A 19899-nucleotide genomic window follows, 5' to 3' on the forward strand; every position below is an offset into this window, starting at 1 on the left:
AATAATTTATGGTATATAAATGTTGTGGAATATTATTGTTCTATAAGAAACAATCAACATGATGATTTCAGACAGGCCTGAGGAGACCTACATGAACTGATGCTAAGTGAAATGAGCAGAACCAGCAGATTATTATACATGACAACAACAATGATATATGAGGATTAATCCTGATGGAAGTGGATATCTTCAATAATGAAATGATTCATAGCAGTTCCAGTGATCTGATGAAGAAGAAACCATTGACACTCAGAGAGAGGACTATAGGAACTGAGTGTAGATCACAATATAGCATTTTCACTCTTTCTGTGTTGTTCGCTTGCATTGTTTTCTTTCTCATTTTTTCCCTTTTTGATCTCATTTTTCTTATGCAGTAAGATAATTATATAAATATGTATACATGTATTGGATTTAACATACATTTTTAAGATGCTTAACATAGATTACTTACCCTCTGGGAGAGGTGGTGAAGGGAAGGAAAGAAAATTGGAACACAAGGTTTTGTAAGGGTCAATGTTGAAAAATTATGCATGCATATGTTTTGAAAATAAAAAGCTTCAATTAAAAATATGATCCTTACAGATCTTTTTGATATTTCATGTCTTTATTGTAATTTCTCATTTTTATAGAAATAGTATTGACTAGTTGGGTCTTTCAGTGGTTATTTTCTTTTAGCTACTCTCACTCTATTGCTTCTCACTACTTTATAAGATTCTGCTCATACCACTAACCTTCTCTACAAGATTTTACAAATAAATTCCTGTTATAAATCAATATTACTATTGGCTACCATGTTTGTTTCTTGTTGAACAATTTGACTTTTTTGCTAATTCGATTTTTACAGCTCTTTTGGTGTCCTCATCAAAACAAATTATTTATGTTGGTTACTACTGTATGTGCAGTTATCATAACCAGTGCCAATGTCATTTTATTCATCCATTTCACATTTTTCAGCATCAGTAACTTACTTAAATATATCATTTTGTGTTTGTTTTAATTGCATACATATTCCCCCTCATTTTTATTTTTCTGTTTTGAAATATTTTGAACTTTTATCTAACAAGTCATTGATCTGATTTTATACAGAAGGCTTAAGCAAAAATAATTAAACTTTTAGTAACAGTATTTCTGAAATCATTTGATTTTTGTGATGCTTTTTGACAGATCTTTTTTAATCCTTTTCTCAAAAGAAATATTAATGATTTATTACATGAGCACTAGGTTTTATTTACTCTATTTTTATTTTCTCATTGATATCTTTACCTTTAATAAAATTATTAAATTTTTTTGTAATTTTTGGATCCATTCATTTTTAAAGGATTACTATTTCCATTAATTTCTATTTCTTTCTTCCATGACATTTAATTGAATATACTTTTTGTTGATGTATTTTACTCTGAGGATTTTGTGCTCATTGTCAATTTTTGGTCATTGTCAATTTTAAAGGCACCACTTTGTGTTGAGAAATATGTGTGCTTTCTCTTTCAATTCAATATATCTATCATACTTAATTTTCAAAAATAAGTATCTAGGTCCTTAAATTCTTTATTTTTTTGTTAGATTGCCAACCTCTGAAAAGTTCAGATTTAAATTTTTAATTGTTACATTATATGGTACATATGCATTTGTAAATACGTTTTTAACTTTATTATCTATGATAAGTTTTATAGTAATATGGCTACTGTTTATCCGTTTGCCTATTTTTAATTATTTCTGTTACCTTGGCTGAGATCATGATTCGTAAAAATTGTTTTCTTAAATTTCAGTCAAAGCATAAAAGATTTGCTTCATTATCTTTTTTTCTCTATAACTGAGTCTTTTTCTTTTAAGTATGTTTCTTCTAAGTACCATAGTATTGCATTCTGATTTCTGATTTTTTCCATATTTTCCCCCTATATAAGATAATTCATCCTATTATTTACTTTCATAATTATGATTTCTAGTTGTGTATTTCCTTCTATCCTAGTCTCTTTTGCTTTTCTTTCTCTTTCTTCATTCTCTGCCCTTTTTAAAGAAGATGATCATGGTAACATGAGTGTACTCATCACTTGCTCTATACTTGATGACTGATCAGCTTTGTCTCCCTTTCTCCATTCATTGCTCCCACACCAGACTCCAATCACAAGTTATCTTATTTTTTACTTTTTGATCTTTTTTTTATTGCTCACACCCTAAAGTTAGAATTTGTTTTGCTTATGGCTAATCCCTGCCTCAATCTATCCTCCCTCTTAGTCTCCTTTCCCTTTCTCCTATTCTTTTTTTTTCCTTCTTGAGTGAAAATTATTTCTATATTAAACTCACATTTATTTTATTTGTTTATTTATTTTGCTGAGGCGATTGGGGTTAAGTGACTTACCAAGGGTCACATAGACAAGAAGTGTTAAGTGTCTGAGATCAGATTTGAACTCAGGTCCTCCTGAATTCAGAGCTGGTGCTCTATCCACTGTACCACCTAGCAGTCCCACATTTATTTTAAATAGCTCTTTGGCCAATTTAGATATAAGTGAGTTTCAAATGATGCATCATTTTGCACATCATGATTATGATAAATAAATTTTCCCATTTATCTCTTCTTTTTCTTTCCTAGTGAATTCTATTTCCTCTTTTTTTCTTTTTAACTTTAAGATTATGAAGTACTAACAAAACTACTGTCAGACCATCTATTTTATTTGACCCTTTGCATGTTCCATGACATTAAGATCCCAATGCATCATCCCTAATAGACAGTCATTCTAGGAGACAAAATAGCAGAATAAGCACTGAATCACTGTAACCCTTCCATGATGTTTGTTTTGGGGCAACCATTAACTAGCATCCCGGGACAGGTCCTGGAGTGGCAGAATCAGCAAGAAGATGGGGTGGAACAAACTTTTAGTCCAGGAAACTTGGAAGATTGACAGAAAGATCCCTCTCAATCTAGTGAGGAGGAAGAGAATAATCTAATGCAGGAACTCCCTTGTGAGCTGGCAGGCCCCGCATCAGGGAATTACAAAAGATCCTGAACCCCAGAGTGGTGATCTTGGCAAACACCAATACCAAGTTCCACCCAACCCCCACCCCTTTACAAAACCAAGAGAGTTGCCCAGGAATCACTATATTCTCTGTTGTAGCCTAGCCAGACGGGCATCCCCCCCCACCCGCTCCGAGACCAGACCACTATTTTCTTCAGATCCAGGAAAACACAGAAACATCCCACTTGGCCCCAGCACATGCTAGACATCATCACTAGGACTCTAGCTCAGCATCAGGTAAGCTGTCAGACCTCTGCACCTTCCAGAAGCTCTAGTCGCTCTCAGTCCATCCCCTCAGCCAGCATCACCCATGAATGTCCTACTTGGGCTTCAGGACAACATCAGGGTAGCACCATTTTAATACCCCGGGCCTGTAGTCACTGGTACAGGAAGCCTGAGACAGTACTTCTTTCATCTGGGAAGATCTCAAATTCATTCATTTACTTTTTTAGAGCTCAAATTTTAAATAAAGGAAAAAAGTTAAGAGAGGGAAGAGAGGGAGAGAAGAGAGTTCAAAAAACAAACTTAAAAATCATAGAATAGAAGCAGAAGAAAGATTAAGAAAAGAAATGAGAACAATGCAAGAGAATTATGAAAGAAGAGTCCACAGTTTGTTTAAGAGCTTAAAAAGTAGAATTAACCAAATGGAAAAGAAGACATGAAAACCCACTGAAGAAAACAGCTCCTAAGAGTACAATTGGCCACATGAAAAGAAAGTACAAAACCTAATTGAGGATCATGAAGCAATATAAATACAAAACACACATTCACCAAGTAGTATAGCATCCAGATTTGTAAGAGGGTGATTAAGTGAGACACAGGAACAAATATCCAGAAAAAACATACTAGTGTGTGAACTTCAAAAGAACCTGATAAAACCAACAATAACAACAATAATAAAGCAACCAAGAAAGTAAATAATGAAGAAAACAGACTATTGGAAAAGTTAGATATGACAGATATTTGGAGAAAATTTAATGGGAACAGAAAGGAATATATTTATTTTCTCAGTAGTAAATGTCACATTCACAAAAATAGATCATTTAATGTGGCATAAAAGCCTAAAAATAAAAAGGCAGAAATATTAAATGTATTTTTACAAATCAGTGTAATAGAATTACATTAAACAAAGAGCAATGGAAAGATAGATTAAAATTAATTGGAAACTGTCTAGCCTAATCCTAGAATAAAGGGATCAAAGAAGAAATTATAGAAACAATTCATTTAAAAAATGACAACAATAGGACATCACACCACAATTTGTGAGATACCACCAAAGCAGAATTTAATGGAAAATGTATTTCTCTAAATTCTTAAATTAACAAAATAGAAAATGAACAAATCAATGAATTAGGTATACAATAAAAAATCTTGAAACATAGCTAATTAATTATCTTACTTTAAGCACCAAATTGAAAATCCTGAAAATCAAAGGTGAAATTGATAAGATTGAAAGTAAAAAAATAATAATAATACTATGATCTAATAAATAAATCTTGGAGTTGGTTTTATTTAAAAAAATCAATAAGATAGATCACCATAGGTTAATTTGATTTAAAAAGTAAGAAAGCCAAATACCCATATATAAAATGAGAAGGGAAAAAAATTGCCACCAATAAAGAAAATACTAATCATTAGGAAATATTTGACCAATTTTATTCCAATAAATCTGACAATCTGAGCAAAATTGATGAATATTTGTAAAATATAAACTACCTAGCTTAATAGATAAGGAAATAAAAATCCTAAATAATCCAATCTTAGAAAGAAAAATTGAACAAGCTATTAATGAACTCCCCAGGAAAATATCACCAGGGACACATAGGTTAATTGTTGAATTTCACCAAACATTAAAAGAACAATTAATTCCAATACAATAAGAGGTGAAGGAGTCCTACCAAACTTCTTTTATGACACAAATATGGTGTTGATACCTAAATCAAAAATAGCTGAAACAGAAAAAGAAAATTATAGATTAATTCCCTAATAAATAATTACCACAATATGTCAAAAGGATTATAAACTATGACCAGGTGGAATTTACACTAGGGATGTGATATTGGTTCAATATTAGGAAAACAATATCAAAAAGAAAATGAACAGAAATTATATGATTATTTCAATAGATGCTGGAAAAGCTTTAGACAAAATATAGCATTCCTTATTAAAAATAGTACAGAATACAAGACTAAAGGTAGTATTCTTTAAAATGATAAGCAGTATCTATGAAAAACTACCAGCAATCATTTTTTTGTAATGGACGCAAGTTGGAAGTCTTCTCAATAAAATCAGGAGTGAAGCAAAGATGGCCATTATCACCACTATTATTCAATATGGTACTAGAAATGTTAGATTTATCAATAAAAGAAGAAAAAAATTGACAATTAGAATAGGCAAGGAAGAAATGCAACTATCATTCTGCAGACGATACGATGGTAAACTTAGAGAATCCTAGAGCATCAGCTAAAAATATACTTGAAATAATTAGCAAAGTTGCAAGATAAAATATTAACCCACATAAATCATCATCATTTCTTTATCTGACCAATAAAGCTTAGCATCAAGAGATAGGGAAAACTCATTAAAAATAACTGTAAGCAATATAAACTATTTTGAAGTCTACCTGCAAAGACAAACTAATAATTGTATGAACACAATTATAGAGCACATTTCATATAAATAAAGTCAGATCTAAACAATTGGGAAAATATCAATTGATCATGGATGGGTTAAATCAATATAATAAAAATGACATTTCTATTTAATTCAATTTACTTATGCAGTGTCAAACTACCCAAAACATATTTGATAGCATTAAAAAAACCTAACAAAATTCTTCTGGAATAACAACAGATCAAGAATATCAAGGGAATCAATGAAAAAATATGGAGGAAGGTGGCCTAGCAGTATCATATCTCAAACTATATTATAAATCAGAAATCATCAAAAATATCTGGTACTTACTAAAAATAAAATAGTGGATCAATGGAAAATGGAAAATATGATACACAAAATATAGTAGTCAATGAACAAAGTAATCTAGTGTTTCATAAACCCTTGTATTTAATAAGCCCATTCTTTGAAATAAGAACTCATTATCTGGCAAAAACTACTGAGAAAACTGGAAAATAGTATGAATGAAACTAGGCATTGTTTTCCATAATAAGGTCAAAAGAGGGGCATGATTTAAGCATAAAGATGATACCATAAACACATGAAAACAGCAAGAAATAGTCTACGTCTCAGATCTATGGAAAGACAAAAATTCATGACTAAATTAGAGGTAAAGTACATTACAAAATGAAAAATAGATAATTTTGATTATGTTAAATTTAAAAGTCTAGAAGTTTTAAGAGTTTTCATTTTGGGATTGGTTTCTTTTCAAAAAGCATGTGGCTCATTACTTTTAATTTCCCTTGAGTCTTATTTTAATACATCTGTACACATTTCCTTTCCTCTCTTTCTGTTTTCCTCTGTTTTCTTGAAATACAAAATCCCAGTTTTTCTTTTTTGATCACTACTTTCATCTAAAGATTCTTAAGTAATATTTTCCTGATCTTTTGGTTAATTTCTTCTAGGAATTCTAATATGTCTTATGAACAATGTTAGTTTTTCTTTAAGGATTACCCTTTCTTGATCCCCTAGTAGTCAGTGATTTCTCTTCTCAAATTATATTATATGTCCTTATCTGTTTACATTCTTTATGTTTCATTAGAATATAAGCTCTTTTAAAGCTAGAATTATTTTTCCAGTTGTGCTCTTTAGACTAAATGACTATTGTATGAACTTGGCTGGTTTCCCTTTCCTTCCATTTAGTTAAAACTTCTTTCTGTTCTTTGTTTTGTTAATTATGAGAATGTCAAAATTGGCATTATTCAGTTCTTCCAGTAATATTTCCATATGTTAGTCATTGGAAAAAAGCTTGTATCTAGAGTACCCATATTTAATATAATGTTAATAAAGAATCTGAAATCTGTACAATGCTATTCATCTTCTGATCCTGTTCCTTTTTAATAAAAAGCATGAGTCCACCAAAGAACCATGGGGAATTTTGCATTTTTTCCCTTGATCATCTTTCATCATTTTTTCATTTCCAGTCTGTGTAGTTATATACTATTGATTTATCTACTTTCTATGACCTAGTTATTTAATATTATCTGATTATTATCTGATTCTCTGATATTCAGTAATCATTTATTATTGTATTTTGCTCATTATGCATTGACTATATACATAGTACTTGCTGTATGCTATCCATTGTCCACTTACTACCATTCTGAGTACTGACCAATATTTGCTGTCCAAACAGTATTCATATTTTTAGGCCTCCTACTGATATTGTAACTGGAAATATATTTTAGTCCCACATTGACCTAAGACATATTTTTCATTACTCCCAAGAAGCATAGGACTTAATTTATTGCTTCCCTTAAGTCATTGATATCATCTTCCCCTCTTTCCCTCAGCTTTTTTCCCATTCAAATACTCTAATAGCAGAAATTCAGTTTTTATTTTTATGAAAATAGAAATTTTCCTGAAGTAGCTCCTACATTTGGAGAAATGGGAGAAGAAACATACTAGTTTTGTGCTATATAGAGGGCGAATAAACAAATGTTATTTGTATTACACTTAATTCAGTTTGGCTAATTCAAGAAACATTTATCAGATGCCTACTACATTAAATATACTGCACTAGTCAATATGGTTAATTGTAAAAGACCTTAAAAGTCATTGAGTCCAACTCCTTCTTTTTACCAATGAAAAAAACAGAGTTTGAGAGAATGCAACTTGCACAGGTAAAAATTTAAAATAAAATAATCTGATCCTTCAGGGAATTTATATTCTAATAAAACATAGAACATGATAAAAATTAAGCAAATACACAATGTGAGAAGGCAGAGGTCATTAACAACTAGGTAATCAAGAAAGGCTTTCCATGGGAGGAAGCACCTGAACTGAGTTTGGAATTAAGCTAAGGATTCACATCTTTCAAATGGTATCAGTTATTTAAAGGTGAAGTTCCTTCCTTACCCAATTAATTTGTCATATGTATAAATGTGCCAGCAATGAGATTGTGAGCTGGGATATTTTTTATAAATTAGAAATCTCTTGGATTGGATTAAGAAAGAATGGGAGGATCAGAAATGTCCATGACACCAACATCAATATCAGCTAATCTGTCTGTGAGCTCCATTTAGAGATTCAGCCCAGAGGTGGAAGATTTCAGCATTACAGTTTTGGATTCCAGTTTAAGCCAAGTTCCTGAGATAGAATGGCTTTTTAAGGGAGACAGAGGAAAAAGAGAACTTTTCCCTCTTTTCTCACACTTCTTCATTGACCAGCAGAATTGAACCAGTAAGAAATTCATTAGTCAGGAGCAGAAAGAGATATGCCTAGAGCTAACATAGTCACAGAAATATATTGCCAAATAGCCAATATAGAAGAAGCAACTTCAACTATTTCATGCCTTGAATTAATTATTGGCTGTATAATCAAGAAAGAATTTCTAATAAACAGGATACATGACTTTAAACTTTGAACATATATGTTCTTTACACTTATACTTTACTAACATCATATTCTAAGCAAAAAAGGCAATCTTATGGCATATTTTATATGTACTTGAGGGAGAAGAGGCTATTTAAGGAGAAATGTTTTTCAAAGCTGTTATTAATATACCATCTTAGTAAATAACCTCTAAAAGCAAATTAAGATAATTACCTGATAACTATTGCAAAACACACAACTGGGGTCTCATGATTGTCAGAATTAGAGGCACATTTAGCACCTTAGAGTTATCTCTAATACCTTGAAAGAAGCAAAAGTCATTATCTTTTGGGAACTTGATCTACTTTGTGAGAATGAGCTCAGAAGAGGTGATACAGATATGAAAACATGAAAGCTAACATAAATTTATTAGCTGTTCTTTCTAGTATGGCTAATGAACACAGAATCAGAAAAAATGACTTATCATAGTCCTACCCAGAGAGACATTTCCCCCTCAACATCTTTCTTCTCTCATAGAAACAAAAAAGGTTCTGAAAAGGAATGGCACTCTGATTCTGTATCTGTATTCAATTTTTGTCAGGTATGGGGTAAGAAATGTCATCTTTTGGGCTTTGAGTTTTATGATTATAATATAAAGGTATTAGACTTTGATGATGGTAAAGATTCATTCTGGTCATGACATTCTATTATTTAAGTTTCGATTCAGTTTTAAATTTTGATAGTGGCTGGTGAAGGAAAGATGGAGAGACCTTTCAGAATGAGAAGGGTGTTGGTAGAATGGTGGAAAAAGAAGTATGAATTGTCAGCAGCAGAGCCTGCAGAAGAATGAAGGAGTGAATTTAAAGTTTTCTATTTGTTTAACGAAAAGATGCTTAGCTGTTAGTAGTACATATTCTGTAGTGATTTTATCCACACAACAGTGGTGCTTTAAGATTGTAATAAATATGTAGCATTAAAATAAGGCTCCAATTTAAAAAACAGAAAAAGAAATCTGAAGATAAAATCACATTATAGAACATGCAAGTTAATGTCACAAACAGATTGGTATTATGGAAGGATAACAATTGTTTCAAGTTGTTTTATGTGCTGGTTTTTCCTCTTCTCCTATTGGTTGACTTAGCAAATCAAGTCCAAAAAATCCCTACCATGTTTAATGGTCTGATTGGAAACAGATTTTATTAGTTCAGCACAGTTTAAGCATTCTCATGCATCATTAACATAATGCATTGCAAGAACACTACTTTTCCTGGAGTGGAAAGCTTTAGGTACACATAGAAAACAGCAGTAAATAATGGACTATCCGACAGGTAGATAAGCAGTCATTCCAAATGTAAAGCGTAGTGTCCGTAGAATGATGATGATGATACTGGTGAAGTGTATAATTAGAAATGCCTTTTTAAAATATTGCTTATAAAAAATCACAAAGTGCAAACTGCCTGCACATTATGAATTATTTTTAGTTGTGAGCAAACTTGATACATGCTACACTAACAGAAGCAATCTATTTCTGAAATGGAGTTGTAAAATTATTCCTCTCCAGATTTTTTTTCCTTAGGTGCTTTGGGTAAAATCTGAAATGAAGCCGAATCCAATAAAAAGCCACACATATTTATGATGCCCCTACTATGAATCAGGTACTGTGTTAAGCAATGGAGCTTTTTTGTGTGATGATATTATTTTTCCCCTTTGGTTTGAATTGGTATTATGATGTATTTAATAGAGTCAAGTCTAAGAGAGAAAACACCTTCTACCAATGTAGATCTGCAATTGTTCTCTGTTCTGAAAATCAGTTTTTGACTCATAAATCCAGTGCTCTGATATATATATATATATATATATATATATATATATATATAGTTGTCTTTTTCCATTTTTCTTTTTCAACTCTTTACAGATTTTTTTGAGGGCATGGACTGCACCATTTATTATTGTTTTACCTTTAATGAAACCAGAAAACCTTGAACATTTGCATTCCTTTTGGGATCTAACTTGTGATTTCATCAGTTTAAGGAATAGCTGATCAGCCAGGTGGTACAGTGAATAGAGCCCTGAGCCTAGCGCCAGGAAAATCTGTATTCAAATTTGACCTCAGACACTCATTAGCTGTATCATCCTAGGAAAGTCATTTAATTATGCTTTAGTTTTTTTCATCTGTAAAATGAATTGGAGAAGGAAATGGCAAACCATTCCAATATCTTTGTCAAGAAAACTCCATGTGAGGTTACAGAGTCAGACATGACTGAAAAAAGTCTAAACAATAATAATAACAACAAGAAAAATAGTTGGTATAGAAAAATCTAAGAAAATCTTAAAAAAAGATTGGTATAAGAAAATCTAAGGTATAGAAGGTCTAAGTGACTCATCCATTAGACTTGAAGTCCATTAGACTTGAACCCAAATCTTTCCAATTCTCATCCTCCTTTTATCCCTTATATTATGTTGCTTCTCAGGGACTTGCTAAATCAATGGTTGTTTTTTTTTTTTATTAAAATAATTAAACCCAGTTTTTCCCTGGGTCCTAACTCGTTAGCTAATCATTTTTTCCTATCAATTTTGCCTTTCTTTTTGGCATGCTTTTTGGAATAGTTGGTTTCTGATATTCAATTAAATGGAAGGTACTTGGGGATAACAACTTTGTTATATTAATCTTTGTATTTCTAGATCATTACAAAATGTCTTGGACAAATGGGGCTTTGGAGAAAATGTTGATCTTGCAATAAGAAAGATTTAAATTCTAATTCCATTTCAGGCACATGTCTGATCATAAATGAGCCACTTAATATTTTTGTTTGCAACATCCTCATCCATAAAATGGGGCAAATAAATCCGTACACTTATTACCTTTTAGCTTAATATAATGAATAGAGAGCTAATCTTGAAGTGAGAGGAACTGGATTCAATTCCCATCTCTGATACAGATGGTCTATGAAACATTAGGCAAATCCTTTAAACTCTTGTCACCACAAGGGGATAAGACTAAAAGATGAGGATGTTTTGTTTTTGTTTTTTTTTAATTGTAGTTTTTTAAATTACTGGTCTCCCTTGGCAGAGTGAATTTCCCCCACTAGAAATAAGGAAATCCTCCATTCAGCCAAAGAAGCTATTTTCCTAAAATACAGTCCTAATTAGATAACCCTCTTTCCTCTACCCCTCAATCAATAAACTCTGCTGGCTTCTTATTGCCTCAGAATTAAGTACAAGTTATTCTGTTTGGCAATGAAGGCCCTTCACAACTCAGCTCCTCCTATTTATCCAGTCTCATAACTTATCCATGACACTTTGATCCAATGCCACTGGTTTTCTGGCTGTTTCATGAACAAGATGCTCCATTTTTTGGTTCAGGGCATTTTCTCTGACTGTCCTGCATGCTTTGAACACTTTATTTCCTCTTCTTTGATTACTAACCTGCTTGACTTTAAGTCCCAATTAAAATCCTTCCATAAAAGGCTTCCCCAACCACTCCAAATTCCAATGCCTTTCCTCTGTTAATTTTTGTTTCCTGTGTAACTTATTATGTATATATTTATTTGCATGTTGTTCCTCCCCCCACTATATTGGGATCTTCTTTAGGGTAGACAACTGTCTTTTGCCTTTTTTGTAAACCCAGTGTTTAGCACAGTTCCTAGCACATAGTAGGCACTTAAAAATTTTTAAACATCAATGAAGTCACAGGTACTAGGATCTTTCCTTACCCACATCCCTCTTCCCCTCACAAAAGACAGAACCTTACAGATAATTTTGACATTCAAATGAAATATAATGAGTTAAGTGCATTGCAACCTTTAAAGCATAGAATGCTATATAAATCTCAGTTATCAAAATTGTGGATCTTTAACAAGTATTTCTGTAAGGTGATGCTGTTTCACCGCAACCTTTAGCTCATGAGGACTTCTGAACTGATTCTCTTATAATTCCTGGCCCATTTCGTGGTCTAGATCTCAATTCTGGCCCACATCAAAGCCTATGGCCCAGTTTCTTACTCTCCCTTCTCTGCCTCTACTAACAATGCATAGTTTTATGGTTGTGTGGTATTCACTGTATCCCCAAGGCAAGTTTCTTCCAAACTGTTTTTTCCGGTATTGACTTTTGATCCCTTGAACACTCTTGGAATGTGTGTCCCTTTGATGAACTGTAGGATTGTTGTCTCCTGTTCCTAACTTTTTTCTTGACTGCCTGTATGGTGTTCTTCCTTCATCATTACACTCAATATGGCATCCAGCATATATACTCACAACTTCAACTTTAAAATGCCATTTTCTTTTTATTCAAATAATACATTCCCGCAATTTGTTTTGATGTGTTCCTTGTTCTTATTATTAGCTTTCTAGCCCTAAATATGGATGAAGCCAGTTACAAGATGTATGTATCAATAAATTACATCTGGTATTTCTGTTTGCTGTCTTAAAATAAAGATAGGCTTTGTCAATGGACCAGGAAAAACTGTTTTAAAAAATTCTGGCTATGTTTTAAATTGATAATTTTTGAGACATAGATATTTGTGAATTATGCTCACAAAGTGGGAGTTGCTGAACTTGTTGTAAGGAAATGTTTTGGAGTAATGGAATGGGAAGGAATTATAGCATTTAGACACTTAAAAGAATATTTGCTCCAGTGATTTTCTGAATGTACATTCTCTAGCTGTCATGTAGTCAAAACAATCATCACTATGGAATAACTAAAAAGGTATTGTTTTTAGGTTCAAAATTCCCATAAAATATAACATTAGAGGGAGAGCAGAGATCGGGCTCTATGATTTCATCAGAAAACTCCCAGTGTATAAATTTCCTTCACTAATGTAGGTCAGCAAATCATCTGTAACTTAAATGGATTAAACTTCAAATCTTAGTGCTAGGCAGACCTGGAGGCACATGCCAGCGATCCCTGATGTGAAAGAAGCTGAGGATGAAAGATGAGCTTCAGTGTTTAGTGCTCCAATGGGCTATTAGGAGCTCAGATACCAGTGGAAAGTTTGGCATTAATATGGAAACCCCTGAGATTGGGGGAATAGGGACAGGGCGGAAGTCAGGGTGCCTAAGGAGGGAAAAACCGGGACAAGTTAGAAATAGAGCAGACCAAAATTCCTCTTTTGATCAGACATCAACCAGGTGCATGCACACACACACACACACACACACACACACACAATGAGAGAAAACCATCTTCAAAGCTAAGAAGACCTGAGTTCCAGTGAAACCTCTGATATATACAAGTTGTGATATATACAACCTCTGCAATTTACTTAATCTCTCAGTGCTGTAGGCAACTCATTAAAATGAGAAATTATAGAAAAGTGCTAACTTGCTTTGGCAGAGACAACTTTCTCTTTGGGGAGTTTCCTTTATCATTGTAATCCATTTTATTTTATTTTATTTAATAACTTTTTATTAACAGAACCCATGCCAGGGCAATTTTTTACAACATTATCCCTTTCACTCACTTCTATTCCGACTTTTCCCTTCCCTCCCTCTATCCCCTCCCCCAGATGGCAAGCAGTCCTATACATGTTCAATAGGTTACAGTAGATCTTGGATACAATATATGTGTGCAGAACCGAACAGTTCTCTTGTTGCTCAGGGAGAATTGGATTCAGAAGGTAGAAATAACCCGGGAAGAAGAACAAAAATGCAAGCAGTATTGTAATCCATTTTAATACAGGTCCAATTCCTCCTCCTTTCTATGTATAGCCATACTTTAATTACAGAACTGTTTAGAATAATGGTAAATAAAAAGAAGACTTTCATATAAATTCTTTCTCATTAAGAAAAGTCTGATATGTGTATAGGTAAGGGATATATATTATCTAAATGGATAATATATAAAACAATGTTCAAAATTGTAATTGCTTTATATCGTATTCTTTATTGAATTTGGGCAATGGAAGTAACAAAAATTAAATTAAAAGAATTATACTTTGAATTACTTATAGATAAATCGCTTCAGAAGCCATCAACATGAGTTCCTAAAAGCTACATTCAGGTTTGAATTAGCAGTGTCCTGTTAAATAGCTAACAACCCGCACTCTGAAAATAAAATTTGTTTATATGTTTATAAGTTTAAAACTAGATTCCAATTGGTACAAATAATGAATCTTATGAAGTCATATATTCAAATGTACGATATTTGAATATTTAATTATGTAACATGTGATAATAGATTCCAATCAAATAGAAATAAACAGTACAGACTCAAACGACGCCATCACTTTGGGAAATTTATGATGGGCTCTTACCTGGGACCAGCTCTCTTCTGTGTGGGTACCGTTTTCCCGCCACCGTTCTTCCCGCGTAATTCATCCTTTTGCTTTCTACGAGGAACACCTCTCTATTTTCAAAGCAGACATTGCCTCGATTTTGTTAAAGCCATCCGTTGCTGGATTCTTTGCTCGGCGAAGTGCTAAGTTAGCCGCTACGTCTTTATTTCCAGCGGGCTTCTTTGCCGTTTGAACTGTGAATGGATTGACTTCTGGGGGGCGGAGCCAAGATGGCGGGATAAAGGCGGGAAGATGCTCGAGCTCTCCCAGTTACCCTGGAAAACCACATGAAAGGAGCCTCTGAGCAGAGAAGATGCCGTGGAACCTCTCCCCAGCTTGATAGCCTTCAAAAGCGTCAGTCTCACTGGGCTGGAAAGGGTGTTCAGCGCAGGTGAGACAGACTCTGGGAAAGAGGGTCTTAATCACAGCAAAGCAGCCACTAAGTCCCATAGGATACTGTATGAGGATGTATTCTGATGGAAGCGGATTTCTTTGACAAAGAGAAAATCTAACTCAGTTCCAATAGATCAATGATGGACAGCAGCGGAGCCCAGCAGGGGGCAGCCTCCAGTCCTATCTTAGAAGGCAAACTCCGGAAACCAGGCTGTGCCCTGAAAAGAGCAGGCAAAGCTACTTCCTGCAAACACAAGGGGCGCTGTGCTCAGAGTCAAGGTTCTGGGCTGCACCGGAAGTTTGGGACAGCAGTCCCTTAACTCCAAAAAAAAAAAGAGCTCAAGCATAAAAGTAAAAAAAAAAAAAAAAAAAAAAAAGGAAATACCAAAAGAAAAGGAAAAAAGGAAAAACTGAGCAGGAAACAGAAAAGAGCCTTGCCCATATAGAGCTAAATATGGGTTTAGGGCAGAATAAAACGCAAACTCAAAGACAAAATGTGCACAGAAAAAATATCAAGGAGTCATAAATTGGTCTCAAACCCAAAGAGGCTTCTTGGAAATGCTCATACACACACATAAATTAAAAGGCAAATAAGTGAGGTAGAAGAAAAAATGAGAAAGGAAATGAGAGATATGCAGGAGAGAGTTAGGTTGGAGAAAGAAGAAAAAAAATATCAGAAGAAAACAACTCCTTAAAAATAGAATTAACCAAATGGAGAAAGATGTACAAAAGCTAAGTGGAAAAAAATCACAGGTTAAAATCCAGATCAGGGCAAATGGAAGCTGATGATTCTGTGAGACAGCAAGAATCCATGAAAAAAACTAAGAAGAATGAAAAAATAGAAGAAAATGTGAAATACATCATTGGAAAAATAGCTGATAGGAGGAATACAGAGAGGCTTGGAGAGACTTGCATGAACTGATGCTGAGTGAAATGAACAGAACCAGGAGATCATTATATACGTCAACAACGATACTGTATGAGGATGTATTCTGATGAAAATAGATTTCTTCCCACAAAGAGAAGATCTAGCTCAGTTTCAATTGATCAATGACAGACAGAAGCAGCTACACCCACAGAAAGAACACTGGGAAATGAGTGTAAACTGTTTGCATTTTTGTTTTTCTTCCCAGGTTATTTATACCTTCTGAATCTAATTCTTCCTGTGCAACAAGAGAACTGTTAGGTTCTGCACACATATATTGTATCTAAGATATACTGTAACCTCTTTAACATGTATAGGACTGCTTGTCATCTGGGGGAAGGGATGGAGGGAGGGAGGGGAAAAGTCGGAACAGAAGTGAGTGCAAGGGATAATGTTGTAAAAAATTACCCAGGCATGGATTCTGTCAATAAAAAGTTATAATTATTAAAAAAAATGAAAAATAGCTGACCTGTAAAATAGATCCAGAAGAGACAATTTAAAAATTATTGTCCCACCTGAAGGCCATAACCAAAAAAAAACAAAAACAAAAAAAACAAAACCAGCTTGGATAGTATTCTTTAAGAGATAATTGAGGAAAACAGTTTTGATATTTTACAAATGGAGGAAAGAATCCATTGTTCGCCTTCAGAACAAGATCCCACAAAGAATCCCCAAGGAACATTTTTGTGAAAGTCTAGAACTACAATCCAAGGAAAAAAACTGCCAGACAAAAACAATTCAAATATCAAGGAGCAACAGTCAGGATTACCCAGGATATGTCAGCTTCTACAATAAAGGATCAGAGAGCCTAGAATATCATATTCTGGAAGGCAAAGGACCTGGGGTTACAACCAACAATTAACTACCCCGTGAGACTGAGCACCATATTTCAGAGGAGGAGAGGGAGCTTCAAAGAAGTAAGACTTTCAATAATTTCTATAAAAAAAACCCAGAACTAAACAGAAAATTTAATCTACAAATACAGAACTCAAGAGAAGCAGAGAAAGATAAATGAGAAAATAGATATTTAAAGTTTAAACTTTTTTACATTTCTAGAGAGGAAACCAATGTCTGTAACTCTTATAAAATGTATCTGACACTGGCGCAGACAGAAGGGGACATCACATGAATTGAGATTATGATGTGATGACATCAAAGAACATGACATTAAGGGCTGGGAAAAGGATTTTACTGGAAAAATGGAAAATGGGAAATATAATGGGACAATTGGTTCACACAAAAAGGTACAAAAGACCTATTAAAATCAAAGAAAAGAAGGGAATGGGATGAGAATTATCTGAAGCTTGATCTCATCAGTTTTGGCTGAGAGAGAGAATAACAATCATTCAATTGGATATAGAAATTTATCTAACCCTATAAAGAAGTAGGAGGATAAAGAGGAAAGAAAAAGAAATAAGGAATTAGAATAAGCAATGGGGAAATTAAACTATCACTCTTTGCTGATGATAAGATGATATACTTAGAGAATCCTAAAAAATCATCCAAAAACCTACTGGAAACAAAAGCTTTAACAAAATTGTGTGGTATAAAATAAAACCACACAAATCATCAGCATTTTTACATATTACTGACAAAGCCAATCAATAAGAAATAAAAAGAGAAATTCTATTTAAAACAACTTTAGACAAGAGAAAGTTCTAACTGCAAAGACAAACACAAGAACTATATGAACACAATTACAAAACACTTCTCACACAAATAAAGTCAGATCTAAACAACTGGAAAAAATATAAATTTCTCATGGGTAGGCTGAGCTAATATAATAAAATGACAATTCGTTCTAAATTATTCTACTTTTTTAATACCACACTAAATTGCCAACAAATTATTTTATAGAACTAGAAAAAAGATGAAAATTCAATTGGAAGAACAAAAGATCAAGAATACCAAGAGAATTAATGGGAAAAAATACAAAGGATGGTGACACAACAGTACCAAAAGTAAAACTATATTATAAAACAGCAGTAGTCAAAACTATTTGGTATTGGCTAAGAAATAGAATGGTGGATCAGTGGAATAGATTAGATACATACAACAACCCTTCAGTAATCTAGTGTTTGATAAATCTCCAAATTTAAATTTATGGAATAAGAACTCACTATTTGACAAAAATTTTTGGGGAAACTGGAAAACAATATGTCAGAAACAGCATATATCTACATCTCACACTCCATACAAAAAAAAAGTCCAAAATGGGTACATGATTTGGGCATAAAGGATAATACCATAAACAAAGTAGGAATAGCAAGGAATAATTTACCTGTCAGATCTTTGGAGAAAGGGGGAATTGATAACCAAAGAAGAACTAGAGAATATTATGAAAGGCAAAAATAGATAACTTTCATTACATTACATTAAAAGATTTTTGCACAAACAAAACCAACACAAACAAGATTAAAAGGTAAGTACAAAGCTGGGAAAAATCTTTACATGTTTTTGATAAAGGTCTCATTTCTAAAATACATGAAGAAAGTTTCAAATTTATAAGATTACAATCCGTTCCCTAATTGAAAAATGATCAAAGAATATGAACAGACAATTTTCAGGCAATAAAATTAAAGCAATCTATTATTATATGAAAAATTGTTTTAAATCACTATTGATTAGAGAAATGCAAATTAAAACAAACTCTGGTGTACCACCTCACACATCTCAGATTGGCTAAGATGACAGGAAAAGATAATGATAAATGTTGGAGAGGATGTGGGAAAAGTGAGACACTAATACATTGTTTGTAGAATTGTGAAACGTTCCAATCATTTTGAAAAACAGTTTGAAACTTTGCCCAAAGGGTTGTAAAACTATATGTGCCTTTTGACCTACCAGTGCCATTGCTGAGTCTGTATCACAAGGAAGAATCCACATGTGCAAAAATGTTTGTAGCAGCTTTTTTGTGGTAGCAAAGATTTGGAAAATGAGAAGATGGCTATCAGTTGGGGATTGACTAAACATATGAATATGAAAGTAATGGAATATTATTGTTCTATAAATAATGATGAACAAGCTGATTTTAGAAAAACCTGATAAAATTTACATGAACTGATGCTAAGTGAAACAAGCAGAACCAGGAACATCTTGTAAATAATAACAGCAAGAATGTGGGATGATCAACTATGAAAGAGTTCATTCTTTTCAATGGTTCAGTTATTCAAAACAATCCCAATGGATTTTGCACAGAAAATGCCATCTGTGTGCAGAAAAAGAACTAAAGAGACTGAATGTAAATCAAGATATGCTATGTTCACTTCCTTTTTCTGTATTTTTATCTCTTTATTAATTTTCCCTTTTGCTCTGATCTTTCTTTCCCAACATGATTCATAAAGTAATGTGTATTAAAAATAAACTTACTAAAGACAAAAAAGATAAAAAGTTAATATTTCTTTTTATGAGCCAGTCACAGACTCAGGTATACTGGAAGGGAATCTTAGTATTTTAAATCTTTTTTGACTCTAGTCCACAGTTGTACCCAGTTAGCAATACAAACATTTCTTAAAATCTTATTCATCTTTGTTTTTGGTGACAATTTCATTTCCTCTCAGTAGAAATTCCTCCACACTTAATTGATATTAGGTAATCATGATTAAACTTTCAATTCTAATTGTGTCCCTGACATTTAGTACCACTACCACACAAATTTCCTGTTCATTTAATAATGCTTGGTGATTTTTTTTCTAAATTCCTGCCATCATAGTTAGCTTACTGCCTTCCTTTGGACATAGAATATACTTGAAAAAATTTGACATAATTAAGAGAAGTAATAATTTTTCTCCTGGTCTTCTACTTAACATTAA

At 33.1% G+C, this 19899-nt stretch overlaps 1 long non-coding RNA gene across 1 annotated transcript in view; it reads right to left on the reverse strand.

Annotated features, from left to right (window-relative positions):
* Positions 1-15451, reverse strand: part of LOC116422570 — a 123072-nt gene extending 107621 nt beyond the window's left edge. The window contains exon 1 of the long non-coding RNA XR_004233223.1: positions 14749-15451. This is a non-coding gene — a long non-coding RNA (uncharacterized LOC116422570). The remainder of the gene's footprint in view (positions 1-14748) is intronic.
* Between the last annotated feature and the right edge of the window lie 4448 nt (positions 15452-19899).

The sequence above is a fragment of the Sarcophilus harrisii genome, chromosome 1 (genome assembly GCF_902635505.1).
Source record: "Sarcophilus harrisii chromosome 1, mSarHar1.11, whole genome shotgun sequence".
Classification (NCBI taxonomy): domain Eukaryota; kingdom Metazoa; phylum Chordata; class Mammalia; order Dasyuromorphia; family Dasyuridae; genus Sarcophilus; species Sarcophilus harrisii.